The sequence below is a fragment of the Mandrillus leucophaeus genome, unplaced genomic scaffold, assembly GCF_000951045.1.
Source record: "Mandrillus leucophaeus isolate KB7577 unplaced genomic scaffold, Mleu.le_1.0 Scaffold1422, whole genome shotgun sequence".
In the NCBI taxonomy this organism is placed as follows: domain Eukaryota; kingdom Metazoa; phylum Chordata; class Mammalia; order Primates; family Cercopithecidae; genus Mandrillus; species Mandrillus leucophaeus.
In genome coordinates this window covers 72451-84703 of record NW_012101391.1, presented here as the reverse complement: position 1 = coordinate 84703, position 12253 = coordinate 72451, and the positions used below count along the sequence as shown (strand labels likewise).

The following is a 12253-nucleotide window of genomic DNA, read 5'->3' as shown; positions in this document are numbered from 1 at the left end:
GTCCACCCGGAACTTGAGAATGTGGCCTTATTTGGAAAGAGGGACCTGGCAGATGTAATCAAGGTAACATGAGGCCACTCTACAGTAGAGTGGGTCCTAGATCCATTATGGTCAGTGCCATTATAAGAAGAGAAACATTGAGACACAGATATAGGGAGAACACTGCGTGTGTCCGTTGTAGGGACATGGATGCAGCTGGAAACCATCATTCTCAGCAAACTATCGCAAGAACAGAAAACCAAATACCACATGTTCTCACTCATAGGTGGGAATTGAACAATGAGATCACTTGGACACAGGAAGGGAAACATCACACACCAGGTCCTATTGTGGTGGGGGGAGGGATAGCATTAGGAGATATACCTAATGTAAATGAGGAGTTAATGGGTGCAGCACACCAACATGGCACATGTATACGTATGTAACAAACCTGCACATTGTGCACATGTACCCTAGAACTTAAAGTATAATAAAAAAAAAAATAGGAGTCAGCATGTCACATGGTGAGAATGGTGAGAGAGGGAGAAAGAGAGGTAAGAAAGAGGTGTCAGGCTTTTTTAAACAACCAGCTCTTGTATGAACTAATACAGTGAAAAATCACCCATCACCAAGGGGATGGCACCAAACCATTCATGAGAGATCTGCCCCCATGACCCAAACACCTCCCATCAGGCCTCACCTCCAACACTGGGGATCATATTTCAGTATGGAATTTGGAGGGGGCAAACATCTAAATCATATCAGGAACTCCATGTTATTGCTCACTCCCAAATCTTTAGGGGTGACATTGAGTGACATGCACGGTACTGAAAGATACTTGGTCAGGCTCTCCCAGTGAAGCCCAAGCGCCCTCAGGGTACAGGGCTGGGAGGCCCAATCACACCAGCTGAGCCCAGGATTTGGCTGCAGCTGCCCCGGAATTACAAGATAGCAGGCCTAGAACTGGGTTGAACAAGACCAGGCCACTTTGTGCATGTTATCAAAAGAGAAACTGAAGAATCAGAAGTGAGCAGTAAGTTTTCAGTGAACCCAGGGGTCACAAGTAGCAAAAATGTGGAATTCAGTAAGGGGTAGAGGCTGGAAGAGTTCTGAGGTGTGTGTTAGAAAAAGCTTAGGTTTCTTTGAAGACTATTGGTAGAAATTTGGACATTAAAGGTGATCCCGGTGGGGGCTCAGAAAGAAAGAGGAGAGCCGTAGAGAAAACATCTGTCATCTTAGAGAATACATGAATTGTCACAAACAGAATGTTGCTAGAAATGTGAATGTTAAAGGTGCCTCTGATGAGTCTCCAGACAGAAGTGAGGAACATGTTATCGAAAACTAGAAGAAAGGTGACCTTTATTATAAAGTGGCAAAGCACTTGGCTGAACTGTCTTCTCCTGTCTTGTGGAAAGTAGAAATTATACATGATGAACTTAGATGTTTAGCTGAGGAAGTTCCTAAGAAAATTCTTGAAGGCATTCCTGATTTCTCCTTGCAGCTTACAGTAAAATGTGAGAAGAGAGAGACCAGCTGAAGAGGGAAGTGCTGAGGTGGTTGGGTCAGCTGACCCAAGGGCCCTTTGAGCAGATGTAGGCTGCTCACCTCGGTCTCAGAGTCACCATGGCCATGGCCAGTCAGTCACAGGCGATCCAGCAGCTGCTACAGGCCAAGAAGCAGGCTACCAAGAAGGTGTCCTGGGCCCACAAGCAAAAGAACCGGAGGCTGAAGCAGCCCAAAGCAGCAGCTCAGGCTGAAATTGAACAGCACTGCCTGCAGAAGGAGAAACAGTTCAAGGCCAAGGAAGCTGCAGCACTAGGATCTCACAGACCCAGGATGATCATCCTCCAGACCTACTTCCAGCAGAGCAGGGAAGAAGTCTTAGATCAACTTTTGGCCTTTGTCTGCGGCATCCAGCCAGAAATCCCTGAAAACTATCGCATAAATGGATAGGAAAAGAGAAGCACCTGTTCCATGGATTGGCATTTTAGATGCCCTCATGGAATAAGAAGCTCTAGTTATATTCTCATAAGAAGACATTACCTTATCTCTGTATATTATATAGTAGGTCCATTCACTTTTTGGAGAGAAGCAAAACTAATTTCTTTGTACAGACTTAGAAATTATCTAGACTGGGCATGGTGGTTCACGCCTATAATCCCAGCACTTTCAGGAGCCAAGGCGGGCAGATGGCTTGAGCTCAGGAGTTTGAGACCAGCCTGAACCACATAGTGAGACTGTGTCTCTACAAGAAAATATACAAATTAGCCAGATTTGGTGGTACATGCCTATAGTCCTAGCAACTTGGAAGGGTGAGGCAAGAGGATCACTTGGGCCCAGAAGGCAGAGGTTATAGTGAGCCAAGATCATGCCACTGCACTCCAGCCTGGGTGCTAGAGTGAGACCCTGTCTCAAATAAAACTTATCTAAAGATTTCATCTTTTTACCTCATGTTTCTTAGGAATATAATGGGTAAATATTGTCTATTTTATTATGCTGTTTGGTTCAAGCAATATATATACATACATATATACATACACATATATATATCACTGTTGACTTTTTCTTCCTTATATCAAGTTTAAAAGAAAAAACAAAACAATCCTTTCAAGAAAGGAAGGAATTAAATCATTTTCTCCTTAATGCTTTTTTGAAGGTCAGGGGCTTTATCTATGAAAAAGTAGTAGTTTTCGTAACCTGTGTGAAGCATCAGCCAGCCTTAAAGTAGTCCATTCCTGCTAATAACTAGAACAGTGAATACTACTAGTATAATTGCTTCAGCTTCTTAATCAAAATTACTAGACGATAGAATTCAAGAACTTGTTACATCTTATTACTCAGTGTACTAATAATCATTTAAAAGTAAAGACTGGAATGCAAAAAAAAAAAAAAAAAAAAAAAAAGACCAGACAAAATAAAGAAAGAGAGACTTTGAGATCAGAGCCACAGGTGAGGAGGCTGTTGGGGCTGCTGTGGCCACCATGGCCCAGAGCGTGGGGCCACCCCAGTGGGCCTGGAAGATGGAGCATTAACTGAGGAGGATGAATCTTGAGCCTTAAATCTAATAAAGGGCCAACTAGTAGCCGCTAGTGCTCATCATCCTCATAAAGACAGCCAGAACAGTGACTGCACAACTCTATTTTAATGAAAATAACTGAGGGAGAGCACTGAGTGCATCAGAGGAGTAAGAGAAACCCTGATACGCACAGAGATGTGGGCTGGCCACATAGACAACAGAAGGAAACACACGGCCTCCACCACTCCTTCGCCCAACCAGGATTATCTGGGAATCCGGAGGAACTTCTGACATGAGGAGGTAAGCAAGAGGATCCCAGCAGCACCCACTAACACCCTGGACACCTGCAGACCTCGCCACTGCGGTCCCCTGCAGTTTGCACTAGAGGGAGTTGCCGAGAGGCCACACAGCTGTGCTCCCCAAAAAAGGTGCTGACACTGTACCCCACTCCCACATGGCTACTGCTTCACTACACTGGAAAAGGAACTATGGTTGGAGTGTGTCTTACTCGAGGAGTGAGTAGCCACAGCTCCCCTTCATCCCTGAAGCTAAGCTGCCACCGAACAACCCAGACTAGTGGCCCGATGTCTCCAAGTCAAGGTATGGGCATCTATTAAACCCTTCCTCACAGCGTCAAGTGGATCAGCTCCACCCACCCCTCCCCCAACCCTTTGAGTTGAAGCTAAAGCAGTTTCTTGTCTCCTAGCAAAACAGGACTTTGGCCATGCAGAGGAATCATGCCTTTCTAGTGTCTACATTGAAGCATCACCCTGCATCCCAGGAAATAATGCCTTGGCCACCCAGAAGGTCACACACTGCAGTACCTAGGCTGAAGCAGCAACCTGTATCCTACGGAAATGGTACCTGGAACACTCAGAACAATCACACCCACCGATACGTAAATGCAGGCCTTTCCTTACAGTGGAGAAGGCCTGAGCTGAAGCCATACATCACCCTCTAGGGAATCAGTGCCCTGGCTTAAGCTGAGCAGCAGCACATCCCAAGGCTGAGCTGATATAGCACCCTATGTCCCAGGGAAACAGAGCAGTGGCTAAGATGAGACATCTCACCTGACAGGGCAAACAACTGTAGTGCCCTGCTTCCCTGGAGCTTGCCTAGGCCCCTAGAGTCTGAGCTGCTGAGGCACCCTCTCCCTGGGAAGTAGAATCAGCACTGTGCTGTTCCTTGCCTGCCCCCTACCAAGGCCCAAATTACAGCTATGCTCTGCCATCCTGGGATACCTGCTGCCACTGTACCTGGTCTCACAGAGTCTGGGATCCTGCTGAGCCCCACCATTCTAGGGTCTACAGTCAATACCACACAGTGCCTCATCCCCTGGGACCAAAGTTTACATTGTGCCCTATTGGCTCAGTTTCCCAAATTGCAGCCATCCCCTACTCCCCAGGTCCACACCTCCAGAACACCCCTTCTTTCCCCAAGTTGGACCAATGATGCACCCCCCAGGAATAGACTCACAGCTGCAACTTGACCCCTTGAGCAAAAACTGTTAAGGGGTGCCTCAAAGTCACAGATCCTAGCACTGTGAGCAATCTAATCCAACCTTGCCACAGAAACTGAACTTACACCCCAAGACCCAGGTGCCACAGTAGATTCTTGAAACCAGGAGACTAGGACCCCAGCTGCACAGCTACTCTAATTTTCTGCACCTGGAACCCAGCACCATTGCAGCTGCACATTGGTCACATTAGACCTGCCACCGAGAGAGAGCCCCTTGACTAAGTCTCCTCATTGTGGGGAAACAAGAAGAAGAGGACTCCAAGAGCCCTGGACACTGAGTACACTAAAAACCTATGCCACCGCTACATCCACAGCCTAGGCCACTGAAGTGCCCACAGTTATTGCTGAGGCTGAATGCAGTTGAAGAAGATGCACAGAGGCTCTGCCACTGCACCTATTCAGAAACAGAGTCATCACACTTTCCCAACCAAAACACTAAACCCAACTGCAGGTGAAATTCTTTTTCTAAAATCCCACTCTTGAAAGTTTGGAAGAGGTGACTGTTTCGCCAGATGCACAGACATCCATGCAGGAACACAATAAACATGAGAAAGCAAGGAAATATGACACCACCAAAGGAACATGACTCTCATTAATAGACCTCGATGAAAAAGAAATCAATGTATTGCTGGAAAAGGAATTCAAAATAATGATCTTCAGATAACTTTGATCTTCAGATAACTCAATAAGATACAAGATACAAGAAAACAGATAAACAATTCAATGAATTCAGGAAAATAATTTACAGTATGAACCAAAAATTCAACAGAGATAGAAATAAAAGAGAACAAAACCAAAATTCTGCAGGTGAAGAATTCAATGAATAAAATTTAGAAATACAGTGATGAGCTTCAACAGCAGATTTGATCAAGCAGAAGAAAGGAAGAGATAGATCCCAATACAATGGTAGTTGAGAACTTCAACACCACTTTCAGCACTAAACAGATAATCTGGACAGAAAATCAACAAAGAAGCATTCAATTTAAAAAGCACTTTAGACCAAATGCATCTGACAGATATTTACACAACATTCCATCCAACAGCTGTGAAATACACATTCTTTTGTCTCATTTTGCCCCGTGCCATGAAGACCGGGCTGTTAATTTATATTGTCAGGGTAAAGGAGGCCACCTAGGGAGACTTGGCCTATCTGCTGCTGCTATCAGTTCAGAAACAAAAGGAAAGGCATGACTTTCGTTCTTTTTTATTATTATTATTTTTTTCCATGACTCAGCTTCCCAGCTCAACTTTTCTTTTTGGCATAATGAGTTTGGAGTCTTGAGATTTTATTTCCCTTTCACAATGGTCAAGGTCACACCCTCTGTATTCATGAAGGCTGGTCCACACCTGGACCCCTGCCATCCCTGGATGCTTTTCAAATGCATACTGCAGTCTCTGGCACTCTTTCATCATTGTAGAAACTGAGGCCTTGGGGAGCCTGCAGCCCGTGCTCATGGGGACAATCCCAGGCTGGAACCCGCATTTCTGACCCCAAAACTCCTGTTCCTTTCACTCACCCCAAACCACTTCTATGAGTCCAGAACATTGTCCTTGCCTGAGTCCTACCCTCCGGGACAGGGGCTCAACCTAGCCACCAACACATCACACCCTGAGAAGGTCCCTTGAGCCCAGACAGGTTTGGAGAGCACAGAAGCCCTGGGAGCCCTGTGGAGGGGCTGCACAGTTCTCTATTCAACACATACTTACCAGGTGGCCACCAGCAGAAATGTCACACGGCATGGAGCTCGCCTGGGCCAACAGGACAGGTGTGGGGTTGGGAGGCATTCCCAGGGCACTGGCTGAAGCAGAGCTATGCGGAAAAGTTTCGGCCAACCTCAGATCTGCTCGTCAACACCTGGTCCCCTGCCCTCCGGGGCCACAGAACACTAAGCTTCCTGGATACTGAGGCTGGGTGGGGCCATGGGGGAGAAGAAATCTCAATGAGTTAAAAGGTCATTTTTTAAAAAATTATGATCATGACTCACATAAACATGATGACACATTTCAGAGATGCTCTTTATCTCATTAATTAAGGTGCTACAACCAGTTCAAAGAGGAATTCAAATTACTACACTTATATAATTGATTAAAGCATGGTAAAAGGCGTTCATAAATAGATGCAAAATGGCCCTTTTCCCTGGAAGGTGAGGAGGAATCCATTGTCCTTCCAAAGATGAGAATTTGAACTTCTACCAATTCAAAGAGTTTTGCATCGCTATCAATTATCTACAGCTTCGAGCAGTGGTCCCCAACCTTTTTGGCACTAGGAACTAGTTCCATGGAAGACGATTTTTCCACAGACCAGGAGCGGGGGATGGCTTGGGGACAAAGCTGTTCCACCTCACATCATTGGGCATTAGGGTCTCATAAGGAGTGTGCAATGTAGATTGCATGAATCTGCAGTTTGCAATAGTGTTCGCTGCTATGAGAATCTAATGCTGCCACTGATCTGACAGGAGGTGGAACTCAGACAGTAATGCTTACTCACCCCTCTCCTCCTGCTCTGTGGCCCAGTTCCTAACAGGCCATGAACTGGTTCCAGTGCATGACCCAGGGGTTGGGGACCCCTAGCTTATAGAGTTGTAAAATAGTTCAAAGAAAATAAAAGATGCAGAGTTTCACAGAATGAAATAACCTGGAAGAGTGTACAAGACGCTGTCATGCTTTCCATTGAAGGCACCTAGTAGTCTTTTGGTCCATTTCAGTTTTTCTCAATGTTTCCTATAAACATTTATAACTAACTGACAGAAACAGATCCATAATATGGAGAAGATCCCTGTAAACCAACCAAAAAAACTCAAACAATTCAACAGAGGCATAGGAAAGAGAACTGAACAGATGTTTTACAGAAGATATCCAAATAGCCACTAAACATATGAAAAGATGTTGAACCACACTAGTCAACAGGGAAATGAAAACAAAAAACCACATGAGAGAAAGTCGTTCTGATTCCAATAATGCTGGAGCAGCTAATATCAGACCAGTCTTTTGGCAGATGGCAATTATAAATACTGGAAAAACTGTAAGCACACACAACACACACACACCAATTGCAGGCACTGGAACATGAGCAAAAGTAGACAAACACCAGTAAGGATTATTCCTTGAAATGTTTGTCTGAAGTCACACCCCAGTGCATGTAACAGGTGCAGCTAGAGTTCAAGCAGGAAACTGCAGCTCTCCTGGTGAGGAGTGGAATGCAGGGCTGCATTTTCAGAGCAGCTGGAAATGAAGAGAAGATGTCCATAAAGGAGAAGGTCACCGAAGGGAAACCCCACAATCTGCAGGTAAATTCCACGGAAACCTCTGGCTGATCCCTTAGGTGTGCATAGGTAAGGAAAACTCCAAAGGGCCCAGCAGAAAGCAACACCTGTAAGGTTGAGAGAACTGAGATTCCAGCTACTGCCAACTGCTGGGCAGACTTTGGAGTTTGAGTCAACTCAAGCTAACTGCTTCCTAACATTGAAAAACACAATCAATGCTCTGCTAAGGAAGAATGAAAAACCCAACATCAGTACCACATGTTATCAACAACATTGGGCACACATTCAAAATTACCATGTATGCAAAGAAATACAAAAAGGTGATCCATAGTCAAAAGAAAAACAGGTCAATGGAGATTAACTCCAAGGTGACCTAGATGCAGACTCAGTTATCAGACAAGGACTTTAAAGAATTTATGTTAAATATGTTCAAAGACTTAAAGGAAAATATGGTTGTAATGAGAGATTAGATGGGGAATCTCTATAAGAAACTGAAAATATTTACAAGAACCGAATGAAAATTCGACAACTGAAAGTATGATTGTGAAATGAAAAACATCATTTGGCCAGGCACAGTGGCTCATGCCTGTAATCCTCACACTTTGGGAGGCCAAAAAGGAAGCATCGCTTGATCCCAGGAGTTCGAGACTAGCCTGGGCAACATGATAAAACCCCACCTCTATTTTATTAAAAAAGAAAAGAAAGAGAAAAACATTGCTCAAGTTTAATAACAGATTGCTGCAGACATGAGAAGGAACTGAAAACCTAAAGATGCATCAATAGAAAATGTCAATTCTTTTTAATCCAATCCAAAGAAGAGAGAGAAAAATACTAGAAAATGAAAAGAGACTCATCCTGCTGGACAAGGTGAAGCATTCCAAAACATGTGAAACTAGAGTCCAGAGGTAATGTATAAGGGTAACGTATATGGGAAAGAGGTTGAATCGGCTCACAGTTCTGCAGGCTGTATAGGAAGCCTGACACCAGCATCTGCTTCTGGTGAGGACCTCAGAAAACTTGCAATCATAGCAGAAGAGCAGGTATGTCACATGGCAAGAATGGCAGCAAGAGGCTGAGGGGGGTCCCAGACTTAAACAACTAGATTGTGTGTAAGCTCACTATGGGAGAACTCCCTCATTACCAAGGGGATGATGTGAAATCATACATGAGGGATCTGCCCTCACGATCTAATCACCTCCTACCAGGCCCCACCTCCAACACTGGGAATCATATTTCAACATGAGATTTTGAGGGGACAAACATATAAATCATATCCTTCCACCCCTGGCCCCCCAAATCTCATGTCCTTCTCACTTTGCAAAATACAATCATGCCTTCTCAACAGTCCCCCAAAGACTTACCTCATTCCAGAATCAACCCAAAATTCCCAAGATCCACGTCTCATCTGAAGATGACTCCCTTCCACCTATCAGCCTATGAAATCAAAGACAAATTATTGACTCCAAAAATACAATGAGAGTGCAGACATTGGGGTAAACATGCCCATAACAAAAGGGAGAAGTTGGCAAAAAGAAAGGATCTATATGCCCCATAGAGGTCAGACATTTGGCAGGGCAGTCATTAAATCTTAAAACTCCAAGGTAATCTCCTTTGACATCATGGCCCATATCCAGGACACAGTGGTGCAGGAGGTGGGCTCCCAAGGCCTTGGACACCTCTATCCCTGTGGCTTTGGAGGATGTAGCCCCTGTGACTTCTCTCACAGGATAAAGTTGAGTGCCTGTGGCTTTTCCAGATTCAGGGTTCAAGCTGCCAGTGGATCTACCATTCTGGGGTCTGGAGGACTGTGGCCACCTTCCCACAGCTCCACTACGCAGTGCCCTGGTCAGGACATTATATGGGGGTTCAACCCCACATTTCCTTTGGCACCGCCCTAGTAGAGGCTCTCTGTGAGGGCTCCATGCTGGCAGTCAGCTTCTGTCTGGACACCTAGGCTTTCTCATACATTTCTCAAATCTAGGGGGAAGATGCCAAACCTCCTTCACTCTTGCATTCTTGGGCCCTACAGGCTTAACACCAGGTGGAAGTCACCAAGGCTTATAGTGGCTTGTACTCTCCAAAGAAGCAAGCTGAGATATTCTTGGGGCCATCTGAGCCAAGGCTGGAGTCAGAGCAGCCAGGATGTGGAAAGCAGTGTCCCAAGGCTGAACAGGAAGCAGTGGCCATGGGCATGGCCCACAAAACCATTCTTTCCTCCTTGGCCTCTGGGCCTGTGATGGGAAAGACTGCCTCAGAGATTTCTGAAATGCCTTCAAGGCCTTTTTCCCTTTGTTCTGGATATGAGCACTTAGCTCTCTTTTAGTTATGCTAATCCCTCTAGTAAGTGGCTGCTCCACAGCCTGCTTGTATTTCTCTCCTGAAAATACCTTTTCTTTTCTAACACATGGCCAGGCTGTGAATTTTCCAAATTGTTTATGCTCTGCTTCCCTTTGTTGATGAAAAAAGCCAAACTCTATAAAACACTTGAAGACATGGATTCTGAGCCAAATGTGAGAGCCATGAACTGTTGCATGGCCTCAAAGGGTCCTGAGAACATGTGGGCAAGGTGGTTGGGTTACAGCTTGGTTTATGCTTTAGGGAGACATAACACGTCAATCAAAACATGTAAAGTATACATTGGTTTGCTTTGGAATGGCAGAACAGTTCAAAGTGGGGAATTGCAAATCACAGGTGGATTTGAAAATTTTCTGATTGGCAATTGGCTGAAAAAGTTAAATTACCTAAAAAGTTTAAGTCAGCAAAAAGCAATGCTTAAGATAAAGGGGATTGTGGAAGCCAAGGTTCTTCTTATGTAGATGAAGCCTCCAGGTTTCAGACAGAAGAGATGGCAAATGTCTCTCATCAGACCCTAAAAGGTGCCAGACTCACATAAATCTCTCCTGAATCAGGAAGAGACCTGGAAAGGGATGAAGATTCTCTACAGAATATAAATTTCCTCCACAAGAGACAGCTTTGTAGGGCCATTCCAAAATGTGTCAGAGAAATAGATTCTGGGATAAAATACTTTGATTTCCTTCCATGCCTGCCACCTGTCATGTGATGCTATACCAGACTCAGGTTGGAATTTGATATCTTATTGCTACAAAGAGTCTGCTTTGTCAGTCTTAAGCTCCTTATTTTAATGTTAATACTGGTCAGCTGAGCCTAAACTCCAAAAGGGGGAAGTTATAGTGAGGTACCTCCAACCCCTCCCCTTCCTGTCATGGCCTGAACTGGCTTTTCAGGTCTCTTTGGAATCCCCTTGGATTAGCATTTCATTTTTTTATTTACACCTTTTAAATATAAGTTCTAACTTTAAGTCATTTCTTTGCTTTCCTATTTTATAGACTATTAGAAGCAACCAGGTCACATCTTAGAAATGTCTGCTTAGAAACGTCTTCCACCAGATGCCCTAAGTCATCACTCTTAAGGTCAAGCTTCCACAGATCCCTAGGGCATGAACACGATGCAGCCAAGTTGTTTCTTAGGATTTAACAAGGGTGACCCTTACCCCAGTTCCCAATAACTTCCTCATTTCCATCCGAGATTTCATCAGCCTGGCTTTTGCAGTCCATATGTCTATCAGCATTTTGGTGACAGCCATTTAATCAGTCTCTAAGAAATTCCAAACTTTCCCTCATCTTCCTGTCTTCTGAGTCCTCCAAATTCTTCTAACCTCTCTGCCTGTTACCTAATTCCAAAGCTGCTTCCACATTTTCAGGTATCTTTATAGCAATGTTCCACTCCTCAATACCAATTTTCTGTGTTAGTTTGTGTTACTGGAAGAAAAAATAATAATAATACGTGAGGCTGGTAATTTATAAAGAAAAGAGGTTTGCGCCAGGCACTGTGGCTCATACCTGTAATCCCATCATTTTGGGAGGCCAAAGCAGGAGCATCACTTGAGCTCAGAAGTTTGAGATCAGCCTGGGCAACATAGTGAGAATTTGTCTTGAAAAGACCAGAAGAAGGGAAGGGCAGGGGAGGGTGGGGCAGGGTTGGGGAGGGCAGAAGTGCAGGGCAGAAGGGAAGCACAGGGCAGAAGGGAAGGGCAGGGAAGGGAGAAAAGAAGGAAGGAAGGGAGGTTTAATTAGCTCACAGTTCTGCAGGCCATTCCAGAAACATGGCCCTGGCATCTGCTTCTGGCGAGGCCTCAGGGAGATTGCAATCACGGCAAAAGGCGAAGGGGAAGCAGGCATGTCACATGGTAAGAGGGAGCAAGAGAAGAGAAGTGGCACGTCCCAGACTTTTAAACAACCAGTTGTCACATGGACTAACTGAGGGAGAATTCATTCATCACCTGGGGGATGGTGCTAAACCATTCATGAGGGGTCCAGCCCTGTGATCTAATCACCTCCCACCAGGCCCCACTTCCAACACTGGGCATCACATCCATCTCCACATGAAATTTGGAGGGACACACGTCCAACCCATTTCACCACAGGAAGCTGAAAGAGGCGGAGGGTCCTCTCCTGGA

The 12253-nt window shown here is 45.0% G+C and overlaps 1 pseudogene; it reads left to right on the top strand.

Annotated features, from left to right (window-relative positions):
• Positions 1-1608: 1608 nt before the first annotated feature.
• Positions 1609-1932, top strand: LOC105535174 (annotated as a pseudogene).
• Positions 1933-12253: the final 10321 nt, after the last annotated feature.